Source organism: Eulemur rufifrons, chromosome 27 (assembly GCF_041146395.1).
Source record: "Eulemur rufifrons isolate Redbay chromosome 27, OSU_ERuf_1, whole genome shotgun sequence".
Classification (NCBI taxonomy): Eukaryota; Metazoa; Chordata; class Mammalia; order Primates; family Lemuridae; genus Eulemur; species Eulemur rufifrons.
Genome location: NC_091009.1, coordinates 12,277,453 through 12,287,728, shown reverse-complemented (window position 1 = coordinate 12,287,728; position 10,276 = coordinate 12,277,453). Strand labels below are relative to the sequence as shown.

The 10,276-nt window shown below is 38.1% G+C and overlaps 1 pseudogene; it reads right to left on the bottom strand.

Annotated features, from left to right (window-relative positions):
- Positions 1-5,156: 5,156 nt before the first annotated feature.
- LOC138375621 (nuclear ubiquitous casein and cyclin-dependent kinase substrate 1 pseudogene) lies at positions 5,157-6,905 on the bottom strand (annotated as a pseudogene).
- Between the last annotated feature and the right edge of the window lie 3,371 nt (positions 6,906-10,276).

Below are 10,276 nucleotides of genomic sequence, written 5' to 3'. Positions count from 1 at the left end.
TTATAAATTTTATATTGTGGTAATTTTGGATTTTGACCTTTCCTTTGGGAAAGTTATTGTTGCTGTTTTTTTCTTTTAATGACTTTCTTCAACTTGTTCTTGGGGACTTTCCACTGTAGTGTTCAGCTTCTGATGTGTGTACTCAGTTGTTTTTTGTTTGTTTGTTTGTATTGTTGTTTTTATGTTTAAGCCTAGTTTCCTAATGGTCGTACCTGGGTCAGCATAGCTTAGGCTACAGACCAAAAATTTTACTTAAGCACCTTAAGTGAGTGTGTCTTCCACTCTGCCATTTCGTCTGCCTATGGCTTAGGGAATGCTTTCAACATTGAGAGAGTTTATAAGTCCTCTCTGGTTTTTACTTTCAGCATTCCTGAGGCCTCACATTTATACACAGCCTTCCAGACCAACAGGAATAAGTGAGGCCTTAGCAAGGCTCTCTGTGCTTGTCTCTTTTTCTAGATCTCTCTTTTAAATTTCTGGCTGGTCTGCTTTTTTGTTGCCTATGCCAACCAATATGGACCCAATGGTAGCATTCGACTTCCCTGATTGCTTGCTACTGTGATCTCTATTTGACAGCACCCTCTGGCATGGAATTTTCCATGCTGTGCTCCACATATAGTTATCTTCCACTCAAACCAGCCAGGCAGCAGAGACACAAATCCTCAGGGCTGCCCTGCCTTCCCAGTTGGAACTTCCATGCTGTGGTTCTAGGGCAGGTAGAAGAAACTCCTTGCTAAAATGTCACAGAATCTCATTGTTCTTATTGAGATTTAGTAGATTTTTTAAAAAAATAAATGCTTTTCATTTGTTGTAAGTCCCTTTGGTTAGTTTTTCAGAGTTGTAAAAGGGTGTTTGTGATAATTCTGCCCAGTTTTTCAGTGCTTTTTGGGAAGAAAATTTCCAAAGTTCCTCATTCTGCCATTTGGAAAGTTGGTCCACTTAGGTTTTTTTTTTTTTTTTTTTTGAGACAGAGTGTCGCTTTGTTGCCCTGGCTAGAGTGAGTGCCATGGCGTCAACCTAGCTCACAGCAACCTCAAACTCCTGGGCTTAAGCGATCCTACTGCCTCAGCCTCCCAAGTAGCTGGGACTACAGGCATGTGCCACCATGCCCGGCTCATTTTTTTCTATATATGTTTTTAGTTGGCCAGATAATTTCTTTCTATTTTTAGTAGAGACGGGGTCTCGCTCTTGCTCAGGCTGGTCTTGAACTTCTGACCTCGAGAGATCCACCCGCCTCGGCCTCCCAGAGTGCTAGGATTACAGGCGTGAGCCACCGCGCCCGGCCACTTAGGTATTATACTTTCAAGTGGAAGCTTTGACCAAGACCCTAAGATATAAAATACTAAAATGGGTTATGAAACAGCATCCCCTTTATGTTTTTAAACAAGCAGATGAACAAGAAGATTATATAAATCTAAATCTTACCTACTTCACAGTTATTAAAACATTGAAATAATAGAGATGTGAGGAGAGATTTGGAAGAGTTTTGTTGCTGTTGCTTATTTGTTTGTTTGTTTTGGAGACCACTATTGTGAGTACGGCCCCTCTTCTTCTGAGGACAAGATCTGGGAGGAATGTGCCTCATAATCCCCAATCAAGAGAGCGGCATTTAAGGAGACCACTCAAAAAGCTCATCAGAGGGTTGAATATTTGTCTCCTGCAGTAGGCTCGTGTCTAGTCACGCTTAAGAAATAAAAACGGACATGGGTAGCAGAACAGAGAGTTTGATTTGGGAAGTAATTGCATTCTCAGAGTCTGTTGAAAGAGAAAACACAAGTATTTTCTGTGGACTAAAGAGAACCCTGGGAAGGGGCCTTAAATCGCATACAAGGGGTTTTCCTGGAGAAGTGAAAGAAGCTCAGAAAAAGAAAACTGGAAGTGGACCACTGGGTGCATTGGGGCTATAGAAGAAATCACAGGTTCTCAGCTAGAATAGAGACACATTTGCACATGTCAGGGAACACAGGGAAGAACTCTCAAAAATAAAGAATCTCAGAAGAATTCACAGAAAGCATTCATGAAAGACAGGCTCACCTTTAATTTGTACCAGGCCCAGAGATCACAAAGCCAGCTTATAAAAGTACCAGTGAAGTAATAGCTTTCTTGCCTTCCTTATCTCTCCCACTTCATTTTTCTCTAACAATGAGAGGTTCAACCAGAGTTATGGAGCTTAGAAACCATTAGACTCCAGGCAGGGGACGAGGGAAGAAGCCAATGACTTCGCTCTTTTCTTCCTGTAAGAGCCTCTGGCTTGGGTAGGAGAGAGACTTTGACTCTAAATGGACCGGCATTTCAATTTCTAAATAATTCTTCTTTTCTTTTTATATCCAAGAGTTGACACAGAATTTGTGAGGCTGAGTGAGGTTTCATCAAGGCCGGAGGAGGGTTATCCCTAAAGGGAATTAAAGAACAAAAGAAATTTGCTCTAAGATTAAATGCCATGAGTCATATTTGTTTAATGTCTAGTTATCTTCTAGTTCCTAACCTAGTGGTTTTGCACACACGCACATGTGCATGCAGGCAAGCAGAGACAGAGACAGAGAGAGAGAAAGAGAGTGAGAGAGAACGAGCTAGACCGCAGTTAGCTATCTTAACCGTATTTCTTGCTTTTGGCTTTAATACCAGAGGAGTCGAAATCCAAGTCTTGCTGTAGGATGGCATGGTGGCTAATAGCTAGATGGTGAACAGAGTGGTTATGGATAAAGTTGCTGGAAATGAGAAGAGGAACTAAAGTTGCTGACACCAAACTTTGGGCCCCAGAAACAGATTTCCTCTAAACATTTGAGTACTAATCTCACTCATTCTGGAATTTCATTTGTTCTGCTTTTTTTTCCTTTATAAGTAGAGGTTGATATTTAACATCCTTTGCCATTAAGAAGAGTTAGGAATAAAAAAGAGGGACATCAAAAGAGAGTGTAGCACTATTCTGTGAATTTCCTTCATGCATAAACCTGGCATTATTTTGAGTAATATCATCCATGCGTCCATCCGTCCATCCATTCATGAAACAAATCTTTATCCTGAGCCTACTATATACTTCAGGCTCTGTGCTAGGCACTAAGGATAACTCCGTGAACAAGACAGATATGGTCTCTGCCTTTGTGCATCTTTAGTTCTCTCAGGGACAGTAGACATCGTGTAAGTGGAATGAGACATCCAGCGTGCAAATGGAACCAGTTATGGGTACCAAACGTGCTCCGAAGGTCCCGCAGGGCTTCTCTGTGGATGTGACATTTAAACTGAGCCCTGAAGAATGGGGCAGATTTACAGCTGGTGGAACAGGAGTACCCTGCAAGGCCCCACGTGATCTTGCCCCTGCCTGTGTCCCCAACTTCGTCCTGAGCCACGTTCCTGTTTGCTCACCATTCGCCAGACACCTGTGTGCCCTCAGTTCCTCCAACTGCTTGCCTGACGCGTTGTGTTCTAAACGCGCTCTCTCCTCACCCTCCCTCTCTTTTATGGCTGGCTCCTTTTTAGTGCCCAACCTCAACTTACTCTTTGTTTCTGTCTTTTGCTTGTTTCCATCGTTTTCTACAACTCAGTTTCTAATTGTTTCATTTATGTCTCGGATTCCTTGTTTTCTGATTGTCCTTGAGAAATGCAAGCTCCAAGAGGGAAGGGGATGTGTCTAACTCATCGCTTTTGCCCCTCCAGTCCCTGGAGCAATGCTTGACACATAGAGGTCATGCTTTCGGTGTTTGTTACTAAATGGATAAATAGAAGGGGTATGTTACAGCCCTGAGTGGGAGGGAGCTTGACACATTGGAAGGAAGGAAAAGAGAACCAGAATGGCTGTAGCATGGCATGACAAAAGGAGAGCAGTGGGGTGAACTGGGGATGTGAATAGAAATCCAATCTTACAGACTTTAAGACCAGTATTTTTCAAATTGCTATTTGAAATCAATTCAGTGAGCTGCTACCAGCATTTAAACAAATGAAACAAACTAAAAAGCAGGGCACAGGGTACTCAGTAAAAGTATCACATCAAACTTGCTTCCATATTTTACATATATGTGTGTACATCTATTTGTGTATAATATTGGGATGCAAAAAGGTTTTCCTGCTTTAGTTTGTAGTGAATAGGTATAAAATCCACAGTTGTAGATCATATTAAGGATTTCTGATGTTTTACTAAGGGAATAGGAACTCACTGAAAATATTTTCACAGAAGAGTAAGTTTCAGGATTCCTTCCCAACTGGAGACATTAAGCATAGAAAGGGCTACTTCTTTTAGCAACTTGTGTGCATGAAGAATCAGGCCAGGCTGCATTTATAGCCACCGGGGACTACTTCATTATGTTTCTTAAAGGCAGGAGCTACGCTTTATTCGCCATTGCGTTCCCAGTGCCTAGCATAGACTAGGTAGACAGAAAAGACATATTTTTGAATGAATCAAAGTATTGTGTAAAGCTACTGTTTGTGAATCAAGTGGCTATAGAACCCAGCAGATGCTCGTCTGCTATGCCACTGCCATTATTACTGCTTGTGACACAGTAAACTTTGGTGAGAATAACTACCAGATTAATAATAATATTATTATTATATTACTAATAATATATGACAATTATTATATATAACAATTATATTACATATATAATAATCATATTATAATAGTTATGTAATAATATTTTTACTAATTAATAATTATTTTTATTAATTAATATTATGATTAATAACTACCTGTTTGCTTTTTGAAATTCCACTATGGAGAGTGTCAAGTCTAAAGTCTACAGGGCCACCAGGTTTCATAGCTCACACCCGTCTGGTTCATCATTTGCTCCCAGGCACCTTGCATAGTGCAAGGTATAATGTAGGGATTTGTTAAAGACAAATTCATCAAAATTTCCTGATTTTCTACAGTTGCAACGATAATCACAACAGATAATACATATTTCAAATAAATACATAATGTTATTAGTGCTCAAGCTATGTAATCTTTATCTTAAGAGGAAACTTATATGCGTTGAGTATCTATTACGGGCTAGGTACATTTCACAGTAGTGCTATTCCGATTTATGAGAGTGTAACCTGGGTCTTATTTTTATTTATTTTTTTTTTTGAGTTTCACATTAACTGGAACTTTATTTGCTTAAAACCTAAACATTGTCAGTTTGAGAAGAAATCCACTGTGATGTGTAGATTGATCTTGCCAATTAAAATCTAGGATGGTTTTATTTTGGGGGGGGATCCTTGGTAAAATTTTATCAAAAAAAAAAAAAACAAACCCAGGATACATATATATTTTTAAAACATGAATCATTGGAGAAAGAAATATAAAATCAAGAGTGATTTCAGTTTTGGCAGCCCCCTGCTCTTTCTTTTGTTAAGCTCCTTAAAGACTGTTGCAGGATGAAAGGATCACTGGCTCCGAGTCTCTTTGAGATAACAAGTGATGAAATAAAAAAAGAAAACTCATCCTCAAACAAGGTCAGGTAACCCCATTCCCCACCCTCCCCACAAGGTAAAAAATATGAGTACTTTTAGTAACAATTCATAATTCTTTTATCTCCTACCTGCCTCATCAGTGGAAGTTTAATTCATGACTTCTTTTAGACATTTATAATTGTGTATATAGACATATAAATTCATATTAGATGACAATTGATTTTTAAAAAGTCCAGGTAGAGAAAGAAGCAATCATCTTCAACTAAAACCTTTCTACGTTTTTGGATTACTATTCAACTTGCTATCATTTAGCAAAAAGCAGTTTCCATAGTGTTCATCTCAAATCTTATTGCTTTACAACTGTGGTATACCTTCCATTAAAAATAAAAAGATGAAGCAGTCAATCCAGTGATTAATTTGACATGGCTTTCATTGGGAAAGGGGTGGTGGTGGTAAAGAGACCAATAGACAAAAAGGCAACTTAAACACTTAAACATACAATGGTTTTCTTAAAAAAAAAAAAAAAAAAAAAAGAGAGAGAGAGAAAGCGAGCGAGAGAAAAAAATGTTACTTTTAACAAATGGAAAAAAGCACTGAAAGCCCATGAGTCAAGCCATAGCCAAAACCATGTTCTATCTTAAGTAGGTTCTTTTTTTTCTCCCTCTTTTTTCTTTCTTTTTTTTCCTTTTTTTTAATAAAATCTCTCCCCAAACCATCATCACTTTTAATCCTCCCCAGACTGGGCTTCATCTTCAGACCCTTCATCCCCAGACTTCTCGGGAGGGGGGCTTGCAGATGTTTTCTTTTCTGGAGGGCTTTGTGGTTCCTCGTCATCTTCTTTGGGAGAAGGAGTCTTTTCCTTTGATGCCTTTGAAGCTGTGGGGCGACCCACTTTCCCTTTGCCTTTCACTGGACTTGGTGTCACTGTAGCCTTTAGCCTGGGTTTGGGCATTTTCTTTTCTTTTCTCTCAGGTTTTGACTTCTTAACCATCTTTTTGTTTTTCTTTTTTGAACTGCCATAGTCACTATCATCATCGTCTTCCATTAGGAAATCCTCATCGCTGCCGGAATCTTTCTCCTGGAATGGTGCCTCATCCTCTTCTTCTTCTTCTTCCTCACTGCCCACATCTTCCATGAGCATCTCTCTCTGTTTAGAAGCTGCTTTGGATGCTGCTTGCCGTTGCTGGCGCACATTTTTATGATCTTCTTTTTCATCTTCACTGTCCTCTGCTGAGTGAGAATCATCCTTCTTGGTCTTCACATCTTTTTCTTCTGAGTCTTCACTATCTTCCTGTGAATTCTTTCCAGATCGCCTCTTATTTTTAGCTTCTCGGGGAGATGATCGAATTTTCTTAGCAGGAGGGCCCGAATCTCTTCCATAATCTTCATCTGCATCATCAGATTCTTGAAACTGTGAATAATCAACAACCTTCCTATTTCTGACAGGCCGCGACATGTTCGCTGTTGAAACAGGACCGAGTCGAGAAGCCAAAGACCAGGACCCCCCCCACCCCGCGCGCTCGGCGCCCCCCCCCCCCCCGAACTTCGGCCGATGGGGCCGCTGCCGCCGAACCCCGAGCTGCTGGCTTCTCAAACTCCGCGGCTCCTTGGTTCAGCGCCCTTGGATCAGACGAGCCCCCCGCTCCCCCGTCTCTTCAAAATGGCTAACCTGGGTCTTATAATGTGAAACTGGAACTCAGAGTAACACTTTTCTGATCCCATATACAATGGTATTTTTACCAAATTATGCTGCTTCAGTAAAGAAAATAATATGATTTTCCTTCAGGCATTAAATCCTTGATAGCACTGGCCTCGCATTGCCCTACAATTGCGTGGATGTTTCAGCTTCTGGAGAGAGGCCCTGTCTCCCAGGAAGTACGACTGCAGCAGTTTAAAGGCCTTGTGCTCTGGGGCCCAGGAGCTTTATGTAGCCAATTGTGTGCTTGGAAGCTTAATTTATAAGCTTAATTGTGTGCTTAATTTATATTAAGAAATTACGTCATATCTGAGGGGTAATGATATAAGGGAAATATGGTTGGATAAGGTGAGAGTGAGACAGGAGAATTTTTATGCTGTCCCATCCATAAAAATATATTCCCCCAGCAGCTGTAAAGTATTAGCTGTATGCTGACTTGGGAACTGATGTAGCCATACCTTGAATTTAATCAGCATAAAAACATCAGCAATACCGGTAGATTAAGTCATTGCTGATCATTTTAAATGAGATGTAAATAGAACTAGGTCAGAAAATACTGATAATGAGAAGTGCTAAATAGTTAGGATCATACCACCTGATATAGATATATATTTCTTATATCATAAATTGAAATACAAATACCAGAGTCACAAGTTGCTCCATTGTACTTTTGTCTGTATCTTTTTATGTCATTTCTTCAATATAAAATGTAGTTTCACAAGTACTAAGAGCCTAATCAAAGGCACTGTATAGTAGTAAATGGATAATCATGTTTTTATGATGCATGTAATATGTAGATAATTAGGAAAAAATAATGAGAGGCAAAAGAGAAACTCATGTCAGTATTCATTAATAGAGTAAGATGGTGTAGAAGAGATAGCTAGAGGTGGGGATAATACAATTGATGGATAAATGGAAAGTGAACTTTTCTTGACTTGGTTAAAATGCTTTAGTGGGCTTGAAAATTGTCCCTTCTACTTGTATAAATATATTCTGTCATTTATTCATTCACTTAACAAATATGTATTAAATGCTCAGATGTGCCTACATAGGGGATGGGAATAGGGAGTTCACAATGCATAAAACACACAAAAAATCTGCCTTCGTGAAGTTTCTATTCTAATGAAGAAGGGAGGAGAGACAGACAAACACAACAATAACTACACAGATGTGAGATGGCCATAAAACAGGAAAGCAGGGTTTCTACCAATTCTAAATAATATGGTCAGGGAAAGCTTAACTGGAAAGATGATATTGGAATAAAAACCTAAAAGTTACTGACTATAACAGGCAGATCCAAGCAGAAATGTGATGGCTGAGTGCGTTATTGTGTTTTGTGCTGCTATAGCGAATACCACACAATGGGTAATTTAGAAAGAACAGAAATTTGTTAGCTCACAGTTCTGGAAGCTGGGAAGTCCAAGGTCAAGGTGCTGGCAGGTTTGTTGTCTGGCGAGGCCATTCTTTTCTTCTAAGATAGCCATTGTCCAGAGAGGATCCAAAATATGGCAGAAGGTGGAAGGGCCAAAAGAGAGAACCCATTCCCATGAGCCCTGTTTATAAAGGCATTAAGCCCACTCATGAGTGAAGCCCCCATGGCCTAACCATCTCTTAAAGACCCTACCTCCCAATACCATTACATGGGCAATTGAGCTTCAACATGAGTTTTAAAGGGGACAAACATTCAAACCATAGCACTGAAGCCAGTGATAATTGGCTAATGTTATCAGCATTAAACTATTCTATTAGGTTTAAAATAAGCAAATGCAAAGCAAAAACTATCGTAGTTTATTACGATAAAATCAGAATGATGGTTTGGTCTCATCTTGATTTAAAAAGCTGTATAAATTTTCAGCCTAATGAAAATGCATGATGAGAAGATAAAAATAATCATGTTTTAGAGCTTCAGAAGTAAGTGATTAAAGTAAATGAATGTTATACTTTAAAAACAATTATTTTTTCTTCCTGATAAAAATGATGATGATTGATGGACTAGAATGAAGAAAAGAGGAGATTCTATTTTCTGTAATTTAAAAATCAGGGACTATAGGTGATTTTTACCTTTCTTATAATATTGCTTTCTATTTTTCACATTGAAAAATGATACAGTGAGTTTAAAAAAAACAAGGGCATATCAGGAGATCTCATTTTTGTAAAAAGAAAAAACCCCAAATTCAACTTCTCTTTTCTCTTTTTACTCTACATACATGAATACGCATTGAAATAGCCTGGAAAGATACACATCAAAATGAAAATGGTGATTATACTTTATTCACATCAGCAGTTTGTGTTTGTGACAATGATCATGAGTCATTTTTATGATTTTTTTAAAAAGGTGATGTTTAAAAAGAAACAATCATTTAAAATTTAAAGCATATTTGATTTATTCTGAAATACAAACATTTTAGAAGTTACATATTAAATATAAATATTAAAGGTATTTGAAAAGATTTTCCAAAGTAGATGCGACTTACAGAATGCTGAAATATGTGTGTGTTGCTTTATAAAGTCTCAAGGAAAAGATATAATGAAATGATGAAATAACAAGGATGTTCATTGAAGAGGTTTTTTTTTTTTTAAATTTTAAGTAAAATGGAGTAATTGTAGAAGAAAAGAGGAAAGTATACAGAGTGTTTTTCCATTAAAATATTTTCATTTAACTGCTTCTAAAGTAAACTGGTACCTTAGAATGAACAAACATTTCTTTTAAAATGTCATTACTAAAGTTCAAATTCAGCATGAATGTATTTTTAAAATTCTCAACAAATAGCTAAGGTGAAAAATCTTCCTTTCTTATTGTGAATTTGTGTAATGCTGACCCAACTGAGAAACAATGACATGTGGCTTTTTACTTATAAACAGTATAAAATAATTTTAATTTTCCGTAATTTCAATGCATTTCTCATAAAATACTTGGCAAATGACAAAAAAAAACAAACTTTGCAGTTTCCTAATAATAACTCACAGAATAAATTTGAACAAATAAATACAGAAATTAAACAGTCTCATCAAAATATACTTACCCTTTCCCTAAGTTATGTGTGATGCCCATTAATATACACAGTGAGGGAACTCAATCCATCTGGCTCCCTTGGGTAGACTTTTAACTTCCTATGTCCCAAGCATACTCATCATCACTTAAATCCTGGAACTGCATCCAAGAGGAAGCTTAACAATAGTGATTGTTTATTTTAT